The following is a 16,217-nucleotide window of genomic DNA, read 5'->3' on the forward strand; positions in this document are numbered from 1 at the left end:
GCCCTGGGCTCCTTGCCCAGGGGGCAGAAGGGCTCGTGTCAGGCAGCCCCCCACGCTGACAGACAGGGAGCCATCCATCACTTGGAACAACTTCTTAGAAATGAGATCCAGGACCTCTAAAGGGCAAATTCTTTCCCTAGAAATCTCAGAGACCTTGATGAGTTTGGAAGTGGAGGAATTAATGGACTAATGTGGATAATGAATGCTAATCATTAAAAAATTCTCACATTCCCAGGCATTTCATGTCCCAAGTGAGGGATATACTGAACAATGGACTTTAACCTGGAATTTTTACAGCGCATTTTACCTGTTTTTCGTGGCTTTTTTTTTTTTCTTCCTGTGGTTATTGTTTACCTGATTTTGGGTTTTTTTTTCCTGCGGTTTTTGTTCTAGGAACCCCCAGGCCTGACAGTCTTGCAGGCTCTGATGCAGTTCTGGCATTGGAGCAATTTGCTTTTCAGGACAGAGCCAGCCAACAACAAGGCGACATTTACTAAAACTCACTCCGGGCTTCATCCTTGAAAACAACTCTTCATATGCAAACAAAAACCATCCGAAGATGACAGAGAAACGTGGTGACTTTGTTTTCATAGGGAGGCTGCTCTGCTTCCCCATGCAGCACGGGCTAATTAAAAATCAGTGTAAAGTACAGGAAGCATGGGTCTGAATCAAAACCGCATGCTACTAATCCTGAACATAACAGAATTCCTATCAAGGCACTTGGGGAACTCTGAAGATGAAAAACCCTGGGCTGATTTGTTTATAGACTTCCCTTTGTTCCTCATTACTGCAATAGCTGAGCATATAGGTAATGATTATTATGGTTATTTTGACTACAAGCTTCAATTCCCACATTCTACTGCTGGAAAATGCCAGGGAGGTGAGGATGGTGATGGGTAAAAAGAAAACCATCCTGCCAAATCACTGGGGACACTCTTCAGTGCATAGAGTCAGCCCTTTCAAAGGTGGGCAGGCAGTAAAGGTGACGTAGCCGTGGTCGAGGCACTATACTCTGGCACATCTAGAGGTTTCATTTCCATACCCAAGTATCAACAGAATTTCTTGGAAAATCAAATGCCAGCTGGAGATGCTGAGCTGTATGGCAGGTGTAGTCATTGGGAGAACATGGTCAATGAATTTAAAGGCTGCTCTACATACAAGGTTTGCCTCTGTTTAAGCTGTTCTTGACCTGCATAGCATAGACACAGTTACAGCAGTAGAAATTCGGCTGTGTAAAGACAGCTACACCTTTATGAAGGGATACATAAGATAAACTACATCTAGGCTTGTATATAGAGATGCCTATACGTAGGGCATCTTCATAGTATTGTAGTGGTGACCACATGGTGGCATGTTCTGCTAAAGTTAAAATATTTTATCCCTAAACTACGCAGCGGCAGGGCAGGCGTACAAACCTGGTGTAGAGCCTTCCAAATCCCCCTTGCGGGGGTGCCTTTGCCTCTTTTCTGGGCTACAGTTCAAGGCCACCCCAGTGAGCCTGGTCTATCTCCTCAGCCTCGGCCAGCAGCCAGCTCAGCATCACCTGCCAGCTCCCAGAGAGCCTGCAGTGTGGAGGTGGAGCATCCTGGCTGCGTGCGCAAGACCTTCAGGTACTGCCAACGCTATAATTATTCTCCTAATAATCCAAGCAGTGATAAAGGAGGCCATCGATCACTTTTACATTAAATTTATTTCGAGAGGCCAGGAGGGGAGAATAAAACAGATAGCAGAGCCCATCCTGTGGCTCGTGTACATCCTTGAAAATGGGTTCTATATCTGATGGCGGCAGATGAGCAATGCACAAAGCTGAGGAGGGCCAGGGCCTGGAAAGAGGCTCTGCAAGCTCAGGCTCCAGGGGTCCTTTGGGTCTTTGAAAGCCAACCCTGCCAAAACCAGTGGGTTCGCATCTTCCCATAAAGACTCAAGTGGACCAGAGCCTTATCCAAGGGGAACCCAAGGGGGTGGCTGAGGGCTCAAGCCTTGGAGCAGGATTGGATCTGGGGGAGCATCAAACATGAAAAACTGTATTTATTATCTGTGTGATGATAGCCTGGGCTGAATGTGGCCCAACATTAGGCAGAGAGGAGCTGTCTCACAAAGCTGACAGTCTCAACTGGCTCGGAAGGGCAAGGAGAAAATGGTAAAAGGAAGGGGTGGGTTTGCCTGCAAAGGTCTTTAGGGTCTTGTCTTCCCATGGGAATGAATGAGGAATATAGATAGTGAGACAAGAATTTGTTCCTTGCCTTTTTGGATTTCCCCAAGCTCACAGAGAGCTCCACAGCAGAGCCAAGGCTGAAGCATCTGTGCCAGGCAGGTGCCTTAACCACGGCCAGAAGCTCCTGGCCAGAATCGCTGCCAGCCCAGGGCCAAGCACATGGGATTTCTCCCGACCGTGCCAGTGTTCCCTTTCTGGGCTGAAACAACTGGATGGTTTTAGCGTGGTTTGTTCTTGAACGTTCCTTGGGGAACGTGGGCAACATCGTGAAAATGAAGTCAAAATAAAAAGAAAGGCTACATGCCAGGAGTCCTGCAGGAGACAAGTATGAGGCTATCATTTCTCTTGAACCAGGTTTCCATTTGTTAAGTTGAGGGCTCTGCCCTTTGAAAGCAAACGCCCGCTGTGATCAGGAGTCCACATCTATCTCTCCTGGCCTGGCAGCTGCCAAAGGGCTTAAATGATGATTCTACATGGCCATCGTTTGTCATCGCTCCAGAAATAAATGACTGGTGGGTAGCAGAAGGCAAAGGAGCTAACCTGCCACGAGAGAAAAACATTTCTTCCCAGTGACCACACTAGATTCAAAATCAGACCCTTGAGGACTTCTGTAAGGCCACGAAAGATCATTTCTACACCCACGTGTAAGGACTGTTTGCCCTGTGGTAGCACCTATGGACCCAAAGCCTGGGTGATTGGGGCTTGAGGGTCCTCAGCAGGCAGCTCTGCCCTGAAGGTCTCATGGACCGGAGAAAATGGGTGAGAAACAGAGGTGGCCAAGGATAAACCAGATCTGTAGCAGAGTGGGGAAGACCTGCAGCACCCAGGCCAGTCTTGTCCCACACTGGACCACACGATGCTGAGTAACTTGGGCCAGACCTTACACAGAGAATGGGTCTAACTCAATTCCAGATACGTGATATCCATTGATTCTCATTAAAGGTAACATTAGAAGGAATTACCATCTAGAAAACTTTGCTTTCCTGATATCTGTCAAAGCTTATCAATGTTATTTATTTATTAATGGCAGGGACTGTCATTTCACATGTCTGTTCACTGTTACCGCCGCCCACAGTGCTACATAAAATAATAAACAGGCAATTGGAGGGAAATTCAGCCTTTTTCCTTGATCTTTTTATAACAAAACCTGCTGGTTTGGCCTGGTTGGAGATTACCTCCTACTTTTACTGCTGCAGGCGCTTTGGAGTTTCAGTCCTACCTAGCACTGCTCCTGCATTTAATGGGCTGTCGGGATTTCTCTTGTTATCTTTAGGTCCAGCCTGAATAACTCAGCCATAAACATTTCCCCTGGACCAAGGCTGTGTCCAGCAGGAAACATAGAAGTTATTCTCAGGTTCCCCATAAGCCTGTGAGCACTGCCTGAATTTTTAAGCTAAAAGATGCTGAACCGCAGAACGGTTGTATTGCGTTAGTCAGGGAAATATTATGAAGCAAAGAGTGGGAAACATCTGTACCTGCACTTGCCATTCTGAACTAACAGTAATGCAACGTTCTCAAAACAATTTTGTTTTCTCCCAGTCCCCTGTCAGACTTAGGGGTTTCTTATGCCTATGTGGCCTGGACAGAAAGAGTCAGGGTCCCCAGGTGGGCTTTCAAGGCAGGGATGTTGGGGAAACAGAGGGGAAAGGATGGATCAAAGCTGGATTTTGCCTTCACTGTGTTATTAGTAAGCCAAATCAATTTCTGTCATCGCCCCTGCTGCCACGGAGGTTATTAACGCATCAGCAATCTGCAGAGCTCACTTTCAGGAGATGGCAAGCAAATGGGTTCTTGGAGGCTAATGATATTTTTTCAGGAAAACGACCTTGCTGGCCATCATGCTAAGAGGCTGACTGGCTTAGGTTGTGCTTTAGGTTAGGTACCCCAGCCACGACACAGTGTACAGTGAGGAACGGCTTAAATTGGGCATCACTGTTGGCATCCTGCTGAACAGCTGGAGGGATTTAAGCAAAGGGCTTCAGCAGTCTTTTGCATCCCCCCCCCCCCCCCCCCCCTCCAGAGTGGCAGCAGATTGAATGTTAGGAAGTGTGTATGGTCACAAAAAAGAAACCTGGTCCTGCAGACCACAGCCAAGGCTTTGGGAGGAGAGTGCATCTCACTTGAACCACCCGCAGGCGGTGGCTTGCAGTGTGGGGACCAGGAGCTGGATGGCCACGGGGAGAGGTGGGAAGAGGAGGCGGCTGATTAGTGCAGGAAACCAAATGCCCTTGGCTGAACCCCACTCCAGTGCCGGGGCCAAGCTCCCCCCTCCCCGCCCCCACTCTCCCAGCCGCAGGCAAAAGCGCTGTGTGTAAAACCCAGCTGGGACCTGTCTGTACCTGGCCCAGCCCCGAAGGGACATTGTCCATGGCAAACCGAGGTGCTGATGGAAGGCTCCTCTGAATGCAAGCCCCAGCGAGGGTCTGCATGCAGCGGGGATGTTACGTGTCCTTAGAGAACTGCTGCTGTCCCGGGTGGGTGAAGGCGGTGGCAACCTGTGAGGAGCTGCAGGGAATCTGCTTGGGAATTCCCCCAGCAGGAATTTGAGGCTCTTTCTGCTGCTGGGAGCAAACACGGATCCCAAAGGCACAAAGGCTCTACTGCTGTTGCCTTGCCTCTGTTTGGCCCGAGGAGAAGCACAGAGCTCAAGGCTCCATTCTTCAACTCAGCACCAGGTGTATGACCCCTCCCTCTCCCACCACCTTCCTTTTAGTTGAACTGGGAATTCAGGCACAGGCTGTTAATTCCCTGGATGTTGCCTCTGACCATGTTCCAGTTTTATTCTCTGTAGCATTAAACAGAGCTTTTGCAGAAAGGGAAAAAGGGATGGATCAGGAGCTGGAGAGAGGTGTGACGGCATGAATTAGTTGTGCTGCCCGCATCACCGATACTTACCGTGCTTTGAAAGCTTGCCTAGCTCTCACCTTGCCAAAGCGCCTGCATTTATTTGGGTCCCTTGTGTTCTCATTCACTAGGAGTAGGTACCGGCCAGGACATTTTTTCTGTCTGTCTGTCTATCTCTCCCTCCCTTCTCCTCATGACGTTCCATTTCTGAATTTGCATTTAAATTGAATGGGAAAGTGCAGGTGGGAACGGAAGCCAGCATCAGCCCCTGCCTGGGTGGGATGCAGCCTGTCCCTGAAGGTCAGAGGCCGGGAGCTGCAAGTCGCACGGGCTGCACAGCCCCCTGCCCTGCTCCCCGCGGAGCAGCACGGTGTGCCAGCCCGCCTGAGCACCTCCCGACGTGGGGCTGGGTTAGCGCTGGTCCTTGCACCTTTTGGTTGGCAGCAGCAGGGCAGTCCCAGCGTGGGCTGAGTGTGGAAGAGGGAGTGCCAGGAGGGCAGGAGTGCCGAGCGAGCCCTGTGCAGCCGCAGCGGGGTGCTGAGGCTCCCAGCACCCTGGTGCCACGCAGAGGGGGATGGGGGGGTTTAGGGGGGTTGACGTGGCATCGCCCAGGCCAGACTCCAGCTGATTTAGCCCTGCTGAGTATCCAGCCTCGCTCTGCAGAGGTGGAGGAGCGCTGCAGCGAAAGCATCGTTCAATACGCGATTTGGAGTTGAAATATCCTTTATCAGGAATTTATAACCCATTTTAAACGAACCCATTCAGGGCCCAGTGAGGGTCCTGGCTGAGGGAGGAGATAATTCCCCAGGTTTATTTATCCAGTTTGATAGCTTTTATGCCAGGTTAGTAAAAAAAGAGTCTGTGCCAATAAAATACTTTCTCTGCTTGTAAAACTTGAGTGTGTTTTATCTGCAGTGCTGAAATGGTGCTGCCTTTTTAGCTTTGTGTGGGGACTGGGGGAGGCAGGCACTGGCGTGGTGGGGAGCCTGGCCGGGCACGTCTGCCTTGCTCGCCGGTGCCTGTTGCCCTGTTCTTCAGCCTCTCCCCCCAGCATCCCAAATATCCCTTGGCATGTCCTTTTTGGATACCTGAACCATCCTTGTCCTCTTCCAGGGCTGCTCCTGTGGGTGTAAGGGGTGCCTGGACAAACGAGTGGAAGGAAAACCCATCCAGGTCTAGCGGTTTTCTGACTCATCAAAAATCCCATCGCCCATCCGACACGCAGGAAATAAAGGAGGTGAGATGCTGGGCCCTGGGCAAGGTGTCCCTCTGTATTTGCTCTAGTCTGAGAACCTTTCTACTGCAGCAGGTCTTCAGCTCGATGGACTGTTGCTCTGTACTGATACGACCGCGTTTATATCCTTACGTCCATCCACCTGGCCTTGCGGCTTGCTGAAGCTCTGCAGGGTTATGATACCACCTAAGAGGTGACAAGCTTCAAGGGTGGTTTCTTTACTTGTTAACAAAAAAAAGAAAAACAAGTGGGAGAGAAAGAACCAGAAATTCCAATCCCCACGGGGCAGATTTAGTCTTGGCTTCTTATGCTAAGCTCTCCCCAGACTGAGTTTACTGCTTGTGTAATGAGCACGGCTTTATCACGGTAGCGATCGTGGGATAATAACGGCTCTAATGACAGCGATTCTATTGTAATACAATTTCTGCTGCAAAAATATTGTTATTATGAAATTTACTGTGACTGGATTGTAGCTGGGGAAATATTGAACAATCCTGGGCAAAGTGAAGAAGCAGGACAAGACAACGGAGCTGCTGCTCTGTTTTGTGACCACCCCGTCGCGGGGGGACCAGAGACCCGTGCCTGATGGATACTGCTGTGGTGTTCGGGAATAGGGTCCTTCCCCTGCTGCTGCGCTGGCTTCACCTGTGCTGAAAACTCACCTTCTCGGGAAATATTAAGAAAATATTCCCCCTGGCTTCAAAGGAGGTTTTCACCCAGGAGAGAGCAGCCTCTCCAGCACCTGCTTCTGCATTTTCTGCTCCCGTTTCCAGCTGATGGACCTGCTCTGGAAGAGGTCTCCAAGGCTTAGCATCGGAATTAGTTGAAGTAGATAAAAGACGTAGGTGTGTTACCAGTGATGGTATCCAGGAGAACGGGTTACAGAGAAATCTGTAATTTGACATGCTGTTGTGTAAGAAGTTTTATTCACGCTTCACCCAGATACACCACTGCAAACAGATGGATTAATGGAAGCATTTATCATTTATACAAAGAAAAATAAGGTGATCAAATCAGAATGAATTTTCCCTTCCTTAGAGATAGGAGAGCAATTACAGGACAATGTAGTCTGCGGAGAACTGAGAGGGGCTATTGTATCCACACAATAGAGAGTAGAAAGAAAACTGTGAAGGAGGAAAAAAAAAAAAAGACCCAGAGGGGGAGACAGTGACAGAGAAAGAAACAGAAGAAACTATATTATCTGTGACAAGGACACAATGTAGACTTGCAACATCAAAGTGACAACAGAGGCTTCGCAGAGAGGGAATTGGAGCTGCAATACCTGCTGATAAGGGAGAGGAGCAGCTGCTGGGGGCTGTGGAGCCGCGCAGCGCGTGGTCCCTCCTGGCAAAGGCAGCTTCTGGGAAGGAATTAATGTTGGCAAAACGTTTGGTCGGCTCCTGCGAGAGGCTTGCCAAGATGTTGGGGTGTCGGTGAGGAGCGGTGAGGGGGCTGCCACGAGGAGGAAAGGAAATGGGGAGCCTCTGGACCCTGGCAATGCCAGCTTTCTGGGCACCCCAAAGCATCCCTAAGCCTCTGGACACTGGCAATGCCAGCTTTCTGGGCACCCCAAACCATCCCTAAGCCTCTGGACACTGGCAATGCCAGCTTTCTGGGCAACCCAAAGCATCCCTAAGCCTCTGGACACTGGCAATGCCAGCTTTCTGGGCACCCCAAACCATCCCCAACAAAAACCTGGGGATCCAGGAGTGCTTTGGGCTGCTTGTATCTTCAGGGTAACACTTTCTTGCAGAGAAAGGCAGCGTGAGGTCAAAACTAAAGCCCTGTGGTGGAACCCGAAGGAATAAATCACCACTGGCCACTTGTTTTATCTACGCCATCAGAGTTTTCCACCTTCTATACATCGCTTTTACACCCTAATTAAAATCCTTCCACACCTGGCAGAGTCTGGTGTGATGAAAGGCAAAACTGAGGCACTGACCCTCTGGCCACTGCTTAGGGCAGAGCCTGGGGTGCGTGTTGCCTTTTCATTTGTGTGAGAATTGCTGAAACCTCTCCCTTTCCTATTCCAGGCACCCAGTTTTCTTCTAAATCCTGGAGATATAGTCTAGATGATTAAAGAAACTTAAAAAAAATTCAAGCATTTTCCAATGGGTGTGAAAGTTAAAAAGTGATTTGTTCTGCAAGCCATTTCTTGCCATCCATGCACCCCGTGGAAGAATCCAGGGAGGTACAGTTAACTGCGCAGGGCAGCCTGCGCTTCAGGCTAATAGCTGGGTGCAAATGCCCTGGTCATTTCACTTTCAATGCTCCCTAATTGTATTTAGACCTGTTTCTACAGGCTTCAGCGACATTTCGAGAGAGCAACACCAGGTTTGCTGTGGCTGGTTTGTCGGCTTGGTGTTGTTCATGTGCTTTAACAAAGCGATGAGCCTGGCATTACTTTTATTGCTTTTACTAACAATGCAAGTTATTTCCACCACCTTAAATACAGACCTGTGCAATAAAAACATGAGGGTAGTGCAAATATTTTGTTGACTTAAAAGAAAGCAAGAAGCGGTCCCAAAAGGGAAGCAGGGAGAGGTTGTTGATGCTGATGACTTGTATTTTAACTGTAAAACAAATCTGGATTAGGGTTGACATTAATCAGGCTTGTCAGCAGGGATCAGCAGATGCGTGTCTCCATGAGGATGCGCCTTGTCCTTCCCGAGGAGGAATGTGTGTCTGTGCCAGCTCAGCCTGCCATGCAACAGGCAGCTCACTTTAAAATCATCCCGAGCAAAAATTCTGCTTGGGTGTTGAGGAATAGCTGATGTGAACAGAGAGGAAAATGAGCGTGAAGCCATCTGCAGCCCCTACACAAAGGCTTCCAGAACGGCAACTTTGCAGACATTGATAATAAGAAGGGGAAAATGCAGGATACAGATAAAGCCGTCATCCCTCAAAGGTATTTAGGAAAGCAGTGACATTTAACAGACTCAGTGGCACCAGCAGAGCCATTAGAAGTTGTTTATCACGCAGGCTCATCCAGCCTGCTGGAGATTCTGGGTCAGCCATTTAATTTCCGCGAGAATTCGATTTCAGGGTGGTGAGTTCACCTTGCAATGAGATTCGGCTGTGTTGGGTGCGTGTATTGTAATGGCTCTGAAAAAAAAACCCAAACTTGAAAAAGCTATCACTAAAAAATCCTCTGCTGGTTCTGAGCTCAGTGGGAAAGGCTGCCCGGCTCGTCTATTATGGATGGCAGAAAAAGAGAGTGATGCAGCCGAGCCCTCAAGGAAGGGCATTAAACACTTTATTTCTGCAGACTCCAGTAGAACTGGTATGAATACAGTGCACAGGTATTAAGCTGGCTGGTTTTCAGCATCCCTGTCTGCAAATCCCCTGCACAGAGGGCGACAAGAACCTCTGTACATCCCGGTGCACTTGTCCGTACCCTGTGCTGGGTGAAGTTCTACCTCAGTGCTGACTTGTGACACAGCGAGAGAACCTCACAGTCTTCTGACACAGAAACAAGAACATTTTTCATTATGAACCATGGCCAAATTTATTAATTAGTGTTCTTCCCTACTGAATAGCTGGCTGAAATCTTCAGCATTTTATGTTTCCTATCTATCTATCTGTGCTTAAAACAAGTGGTTTCCTAAGAAGGAGTGACAGCGCCAGGAGGGGATGGTTCATCAAAAATTCATCCTGGATATTCTTTAGTACTGATGTAGAAGGCAGTGCTGGAATTTTTTTATTTTATTTCTTGCTAGTCCATTATTTCTCTGCAAGGATCCTGGTAGGGGGCCGCTCCCCCGGGTAGAGCAATCTCTTCATCAGTGCCCTTGTCCATAAGATACTGATTTCTGTAAAACGGGGGGAGTAATCTGTAGTCTCAGCATCTCGACTGGTGCCCAGCATTGTGCTTTTAAAATCACTTTTGCATAGGGTGAGTAATTAGGCTAGCAGTTGACTCTTCAGCATTTCTATCCCTTCTTCCTCCATGGCATTAAATGGCTTTATGGTGAACTTGGGCTCCAGACATGCCACAGTTCCCCGCTGGTGCAGGAGCTGCCTTGGGCGGCACACGGAGCTTGGTCCTCCGAGGTACCAGTGACCCACCAGTGGCTCTATAATAAAAATAACTTCTTGGCAGCGATGCTACTGAAGCATTCAGGGCCTGAAGGGCAGCTGGAGAAGAAAGTGTGCCGATGGGCTGACGTGGCCAAGCAGTTGGCTGGAGGATGTGGCCAAAAGGAGGAAAAGGATTTATCTTCCCACAAGTCCCAGCCTAAGTGGAGGCACCTCAGTGAGTCTCTTGCCCTGCTCCCTGGTTATTGTGGGAAAAACAATTAATCACCCTCATCTGATTCTATTCTGGGGGAAAAATGAAAAATCTATTATAATCCCAAGGCAGCTCTTGGTAATGAACATTTTAAATACGTTACCAAGCTGCTTCTGTTTTATAATGAGCTTTTTGGAAAATACTGTGTTGTGTTGTGTTTCTAATAATCCCCTTATTGAGGTGTTATTGATTTGGAGAATAGAGCACTAACGAGTATTCTTCTCAGGCCTCTGGGAAAGGACGGAGGCTTGTGCTGGCTGTTTCCTCTTAAGAGGTTTAGCTGAGCATGGGGATGCTGCTCTGCAAGCTTTGATTTCTTAGTTGGGATGTTAGTGACCTCAGCATTTGTACTGCTGACTCTGCACATGAATAGCATATTCATATTATTTCTATCATTTCTAGTCATATTCTATTCATATTATTTCCAGCCAAAGAGAATTGTTTAGGCTGAAAGATTTTTTTTTCTTTTTGGTGGGACCACAGAACGGACAAAGAGCGGTCCTTCTTGCTGGGTGTGCATCTAATGATGACCCTCCCTTGAAGTGTGCGTGTGAACTAGGGTGTCAAGGCACAGAAAGCAAACCAGAGCGACGCAGGCTGCAGATGAGCCACCAGAGGCCTGCCAAACAGAGCTGGAGCAGAGCCGCCGGCAGGGTAGCTTCCTGGGTGCAGGATGAGTAACTCCAGAGGCAAGTCCCACCTGTGCATCACTCCGGAGAGGATGGAGTTGTACTCGTTCCAAACCTGAACGACACTGGCCATTGTTCTGGGTGGCTGGGAAGGCACTGGGGTGTCTCAGCGTGTGGCCGGCATCACTGTGGGTGCGGGGATGCGGCTCCACCTCTCCAGCCACGAGCAGAGGATGGTCCAGCTCATGCTCTGATGGGGCTCAGCCAGCCTCTTCTACATTAGCACGGGCAGGTCAGCACCACCACAGGGAAACACATACCCTCTGCTGGGAGATGGATCTGTTAGATCAGACCCCCTTGCTGGTAGATGGATCCAGTTAGATCAGACCCCCTTGCTGATAGATGGATCTGGTTAGATCAGCCCCGTTGCCTGCCGCAGTCTCCCAGTGCAGCATTGGCCAGCGCTGCTTTTTGAAACCCACTGTCTGCCAGCGTGCTCTCGGTAATTAATGGTGTAGCACATGGTGTTTTGGATAAACAAGGTATCCACAGTTCATGTTACTCAGTGGTAAACCTCCAGGGTTGTTTTTCTGCGTGCCTTGAAGCCAGTCAGTGGAACACACTGAGCCTTTCTCCAACTGACCTCTAATTACAGTCTCGTTATTAATGGATGTATTATTCAGCTTCTTCCCATTATACTGCTCCTCAATTACGGAGGCTTCCTCGTAGTTTCTGTGTCCCTTGCCTTTGCTTAGTGCCATTTAGCAAGGATTTTCAGGTGTGAAAAATACACAGAGCCCCAGGTGGGTAGATATTCTGTTCCCTAATTGAAGCCACATGCAATGCCGTTATTTTTGAGCAAAGTTGCAGGCTGGTCTGGAGAACGATGACTGGAAGAAAGGAGCACCAGGAGTCAATTAAAAAGCTTGGAAGAGCATTTCTGTTAATGGCATGCCAACACAGAAATCCCACTGCAGACAAGGTGCCAGAGTTCACTCCTGGGTTGTAATGATGGAATTTTAGAAAATTCCCTGATAAATCAGAAAAAAAGTGGAATCTGTCAGCCTTACCCACCTGTACACCTATATTATGTCAGATGCCCTTGAAATCACTGCCAAATAAATGTTATTTCTTATTGTATTAACATATTATAATTATGCTTAGCAGTCTTGAACTCTGGGAGAGACACGTCCTTTGTTCATGGGGAAAGTCCAGAGACAGCCCCAGCCCTGAGAACTTTAAAAGCCATGTAGACAAGGTAGTGGGGAAAAAAATTATCCATATTTTACAAAAATGGAATTGAGGCACAAAGGGACAAAACGTGAGCTGGTGGACAATTTTCAGCACATTTTTTTTTCTTGGCTGAAGTTGGGTTTGTTGAAGTGGTTGGGAGATGGTGTGAATTTCATCTGTTTACTTTGTAATGCAGCATAAAGATAAAGGTGCTTTGTTTCATCTTCTTAAAAATGGAGTCACTGCATTTTAAATTTTGAAATGTTGTTTCATTTTGAAGTTAATTTCGGTTGTATTAAGAAAAAAAAAACCCTGAAAATTAAACGTTTGTTTCCAGATTGAACATATTTCGCTTGACCCAGTTTCCTCTCAATTTTTCCTTTGCTGGGGATGAACGGAGGAATAAGGCGTTGGAATCAGTCTAGAAAAGATTTGTCTTTGCGGGGGTGGGGGCTACGGCAGAGCAGAGAATCAGGCTGTGACGCCCTCAGACTCTTCACCACTAATTGTGCCATGTCTTCTCTCCCTTTGTGGGCACGGGATGAGCCCCACCAGCTGCAGAAGTTAAATGAAGCATTGCCATCAAAGGTAGGAGCAGAGCAGGGACCCGGGCTCCCCGAATCACAGCACTTGGGGTGAGCAAGCTATTTCAAAGCAACACGTGGAAGCTGCCTGACATGCAAGCGGCTTCGCTGTCGTGATGCTGAGCGTGGAGACAGCAGAGCCTCTAGCCATCTCCTGAGCCCCCTGAGCAAATGGCATCTCTTTCCCACCCTGTTCTCTTTCTCTACCACAGGGTTACTGACCATGTGTAGTGAATGGAGGCAACAGGTAAACTCGAGCAATTTAGAGGAGGCAGCGCGTTCCTCAACGCAGCTTTTGGAGCGAAATGGTTTCACCATGAAAAGAACAATTCTGTCTGATGGCTGTGAATGAAAGCACGGGGCAAGTCAGCGTGGAGTGCCAACACGCTCTTTGTTAGAAAACTAATTTTTCTAACTATTAAAGTAATAACTATAATCAATCTACTCGTTGCCAAGAGCACAAGGATCCCTGTAAAACCAATCTGCAGCAAGTAGGTGCAAAATAACTTATGTCAATAGGATAAATATTGCTTGAAATGGCACAGAATGACAACGACTAATGACGCGTTATATGCATATTAAAAGACTGTTTATATTTATATCTGTCATGACAGTGAGGTGTGCAAGCCTCCGAACCTTCACCGAACCAGACAAACGAGCTCTGGATACTGCTGAGCGCGCTGCATGGCTCATCCCTGGCAATCCATCCAGGGGCAGCTTGGCCACACACCGGCATAGAGGCAAAAGGGCCAGTCTCCTTTATTTATTTATTTATTTATTATTGCAAAATGGCAGGTTTCTAGCTATAATTTAACAGCTGTTGGGGGAAAAAAGCAGTTTGCTTCTCCTCTTGTATCCCTAGAATGCGAGATCGTTTCAGAGTGGCCTCTGCAGGCTGCGGCTAGAACTTAAGATCCCATGTGTATGTTCCTACAGCCATCGCCAGCAAAGTGAGCCTGCTTCTCCCAGCATGGAGCAGTGGTGTGATGTATCTCACGCAGCAGACGTGGGATGCACGAGCACAGGGTGCCTCGAGGACTGCGATGGATACGGTTACACTCCTCTCTCTAGGTGAAGGAGCATTGCTGGTGCAGCATAGGTAGCTTAGACAAGTTGTTATCAGCCTTCCCTGCCTTGAAAGGAAATAAAAGCCTTTACCCCTTGCAATTTGGAGTGAACTGTGAAGCAGAACCAATCCTGAACAACACTCAGCAAGGTCCTGGCACTCTCTGCCCTGCCACCCTGCTGCAGACCGTGCTCCTCTCAATGTCAAAGCAGATGCGTTTTTCACAAGTTGGCATCCCTTCTGCAAGCAGGCTGCTGTTGTAGGCAAACAAAATTCCTTTTGCTGTCACCTGTGTTAGCTTCCATGTGCTTGTGACTGTACGCTGGGATGCTAATTGGCCTTTGCAAGAAGTATTGCCTGATTAGAGTTTGCCTGATTCTCTCCGCAGCTTCCTAGTTGTGAGCACAGCGCTCGCAACCTTGCTTTTATTGTAATACAGTTTAATATATATATTTCTATATATACAATTAATTTAATTATATAATTAATAGAAACCAAGAATTTAATAATTTCAAACACAATCTGTGATTTAATTGCTTTGTGTTCCTTGCATTGGTATCTGCCCTGGAACTGAATAACCCTGTCAAAGGCATGTTGCTGTGGTCAACGGTTTTTCCATGGATTTAACCTTGCTGTGAGCAATGGGAGAGTGTCTTATAAAACCAGTTCAGTATAGAACAAGTTATAGAAACACCAAACATACAAGCTTAATGCATTGGTTTGGGTAGAATAAGGTAATAGGTTTGATGGGAGTTCTTGGGAAGGAAATTTGGTCTGGGGGTCAGCACATGGAATGAGGATCTTGCAAGTCAGGTTTGACGCCTGATCCTGCCACTGATGGGGAATATGAGTTCAACTCCAGCAAAACCTTCTGTGCCTCTCTTTCCTCCCCAGCCCAGCCTGTGATCCAGACATTGGAGTTATGGGCTCTTCAGGGAAGTTCCTCCTGGCACCTTGGAAGGAGACGCACCTCCTTCCCCGAGCTTTGACCTCTGATATTTGCCAGCCCACTGAGAGATAAGGGCTGGTCACAACCGTATGCTTATTACTCAGCCATCTCATTAATTACCGCCAAAGCCCTACATTGCAACTTTTTTTGCACAAACACCAGGTGCGTCCCCCTGTTTTAGTGCTGCTCAATTTTGTGAAATTGGGCCAGCCGTCTGAGCTGTCTCACCCCCTGAAACCTGGCGTAGCAATTCCATTGCAAATCTGGAAGCAAATCCTCTGCTCTGTGCAGAATTCATTAGCCGATGAGTGTAAAGTGCATCAAAAAAATAAGTCCTCCTGCACTAGTTCATCACATTGGCTTCCTTCATCAACAAAATAAGCTCCTGCATGGTTAACGTCACATTCCCTGAAAAAACTTTCAGAGTTTACTGATCTATGTTCTTATGCCCAGAGTAGTCCGTGAGTCCATGGATTAATTAATTGCATATGCTTGCTTTGCAAATGATTTGGTTTTCTGACAGTTTCTCAGTTGATCCCAGTAGAATTTGAATTACCTTCCAAAATGGGTTAGGGAGGGGATGGGAGGGAGAATCCAACAGTGGTTTGTTGGGGCCAGAACAGTTTTGACTTGGGCAACTTTTACTTCATTTATTGCCAATTAAGACAAACTTCTAATAACTGACTTGGGTATTAAGAAAAAAGAAAACAATTAAGCAAATACTTAAGTAAACACCTCTCCTTCCACTTCTCCAGGGTCAATGTAAGCATTTACCCTGTGAGGCAATGGGTAGCAGAGGAGGTTGGGGGCCACGTCAGTCATCATCTCTGTCTGCTGCTCCTCTGCACTGATTATGTTGCGCTAATTGCTACCCAGGGTAATTGCTGAGAGCAAAGCAAAAGGAGAGCAGCCTGTCTGGGCTGAGGGCACTTTCCCTTACAGGATTTTCAGTCTAAAAAATGTTCTCCAAACCTACAGATCTTTGAAGCAAACTTTCCACTCCAGGCTGTTGTGCCCAGATTCTCCATGTGGTGCTGGGTGGGAGGCAGCTCATTGGCACTTGCTTCTTGCGACGCCTGGAGCTGGCAGCGTAACACTTTCTGCAAGCACAGTTCGGCTCCAGCGTGTGATGAAAGAGACAAAGAACACAAGAGGTCTCTCTGTTTTGTCTG

The sequence above is a fragment of the Falco cherrug genome, chromosome 17 (assembly GCF_023634085.1).
Source record: "Falco cherrug isolate bFalChe1 chromosome 17, bFalChe1.pri, whole genome shotgun sequence".
NCBI classification, from domain to species: domain Eukaryota; kingdom Metazoa; phylum Chordata; class Aves; order Falconiformes; family Falconidae; genus Falco; species Falco cherrug.